Genomic DNA, 2,422 nt, shown 5'->3' on the forward strand with positions numbered 1-2,422 from the left:
CCCTGCCTTCTCAAAGACAACGCCTCTTGCACTTCCTTCCCGCCTCGGGTCTAGCCAGAAATTGGGAAGTCCAGTCACCTGTCTGTGCTTGCCCCACAGGAGGTTGCAGGAGGGGGCTTGCATTGACGCTTCTCGACCAGCAGAGGGCGGGACGGGCTCTTCGGCCCCTGCCCCAGTCCACCCAAATTCTGTAATCCACAGCCAAAGATTACATCCTGGCATGTCCATCTGATCGTCACCCCACCTAAGCCCACGCCGCTACCCCCCACCCCTAATCCTCCCCACACCCCGCTCACTCTGTGGATGGATGGTCAGGCCCCCGCCCAGAGACCAAGTCCAGGCCTGACCACCTGGGCTTGCCAAAGCCTCCGAAATTGGAAAGGCGGGATCAACCTTTTTTTCTGAGGAGGGTATTTTGTTGTTGTTTTATAGGAGGGAACGAGTTCTTTTGTTTCTTTGTTGTTTGTTTGTTTGTTTGTTTTTCCCACACCTTTTCGGGTGATTATGGCCAAGGTGAAAACAGCAACCGGTAAAATGAATCCCGAAAATGACTCGGCACAAAACAGGTCTTTTTCAGAGTTATTTAGTAAAATAAAAGTTAACGAAAAATCTTTCTAGGAGTTTTCAATCCTATTTCCAAACAGAAGAAACAACTCCATCATTGGCCCCAGGTCCTTGGCCATCCTCGCGCACACTGACTTGCTGGTGCTTTAGCTGGTGTCCATCATGGCACCGTCATCGTCCAGCAGGGCGTCCAAGTCCTCGGCGTCCTTCATCGCGCTGTCAGCGTCCAGCTGGGAGTCCAACTCCTCGGTGTCCCTCATGGAGCTGTAAGCGTCCTTCTGGGCGTCCAACTTTTTGGTGTCCTTCATGGCATGGTAAGCGCCCAGGTGGGCGTTCATCCTTTTGGTGTCCCTCATCGAGTTGTAAGCGCCCTTTTGGGCGTCCAACTGCTGGGTGCCCCTCATCGCGCTGTAAGCGTCCTGCTTGGCATCCAACTGCTTGGGGCCCCTCATGGAGTTGTAAGGGTCCAGCTGGGCGTCCAAATCCTCCGCCGAGATGTGTCGCTTTGAATGGCAGCCCGTGCGCCTGCCTGGACGCATGTTGCCTCCGCGGGCGCGGCCCCGAGTGCAGCTGCCGCCACCGCAGCCCAAGCCTCCAGATCCTCGGTTTCTAGTCACCCAGCCTCTGTTGACACTCGGTACCGGCCTGGGCTGCGTGTCTATCTGCGAGGTGAGTATCTGGATGTGGAGAGGACGGCCATTCAAAGGGACGCCGTTGTACTGTTTCCTGGCTTCCAGGGCGTCTGCCTTGCGCTCAAAGTGCACGTGGGCTGTTCCCAGGCTGCGGCCAGAGCGGTCGTAATGGACAGCGGCCTGCTTCAGAGGCCCGAACTCCGCAAACAGCTGCTGGATGTCCGCGTGGGACACTCCAAAGTCCAGACTGGACAGCAGCAGCTTCGCCCCGGTCATCAGGCCGGCGCCCCTGTCGAAGGCCCTGCGGAAGCGGGCCTGGTGCCACTCCTCGGGAAGCTGTCTCAGCCTTCTGTGCTGTCCCCCATTACTGTGCGCCCTGAGAAGCCAGTGTTCCCCGCAGGCCCTGGGCTGCCCGCTGGCCCTGTGTTCCTGGCCAGTCCTGCAGATGCCGCGGGACCAGAGGGAACCAGGGTGTGCGCCCACGCGGGTGCTAGGAGCGCAGGTCAGTGTGCCTCCGCCAACAGTTGCTCGCCTGCAGAGATGGCGAACCTCTAAGCATACACCCTGGGGAGTTGGCCTGGGCTCTGCACCCCGCCCCCCGCCCGCCCACACCCTGTGGTTGCCACTGCACATGCGCGTGGCGGCGGGCCTTGGCGCCTGCATCCGTGGGCCAGGCTGAGCCCAGTAGGGCGCACTTGACCTCGCTGCGGGTTCACAGCGCTGGGAGCGCAATAGCTGCTGCTGGTGCGGGACCCACTGGAGAGCTGCTGCCCACCACCTTCCCAAGGACCCAGCCCAGCCTCCACGCTCCTTCTGGCAGCGGGCTCTGGCGCCTGTAGGACTGGGCGAACTTTCGGAGTGTGCACATCTGCAACTCCTGGCTTCCTGCTGATTTTCCCATTGCATTCCCTGGACTCAGAGGATTCACCTCCTTCTCGTGGCATCATTGAACACCGGGAAGACGCATCACGTCTTGTTGGGGGGTGGGGGGGTGGTGGGAGGGTTATTTTATTTATTTTATTTTACGTATTGTGCTGTATGAAATGATTTATTAAATTCCGCTGCATACACTTTTTATCCCGTACTAGTAAAATTCTGCACAATAGGCCGTGCTTGTGATTGGGTTTCATTTGTGACCATGTCAGACCATGTTGGATATCGTGGTTGTGCCACAAAGTTCAGGTCCCTGAGAGGAGAGTGGAGTCTGATGTTCCTTGAAATGACTG

The 2,422-nt window shown here is 57.8% G+C and overlaps 1 pseudogene; it reads right to left on the reverse strand.

Moving 5' to 3' along the window:
• Positions 1–710: 710 nt before the first annotated feature.
• Positions 711–1,635, reverse strand: LOC102424810 (annotated as a pseudogene).
• Between the last annotated feature and the right edge of the window lie 787 nt (positions 1,636–2,422).

The sequence above is a fragment of the Myotis lucifugus genome, unplaced genomic scaffold (assembly GCF_000147115.1).
Source record: "Myotis lucifugus unplaced genomic scaffold, Myoluc2.0 scaffold_2802, whole genome shotgun sequence".
In the NCBI taxonomy this organism is placed as follows: Eukaryota; Metazoa; Chordata; class Mammalia; order Chiroptera; family Vespertilionidae; genus Myotis; species Myotis lucifugus.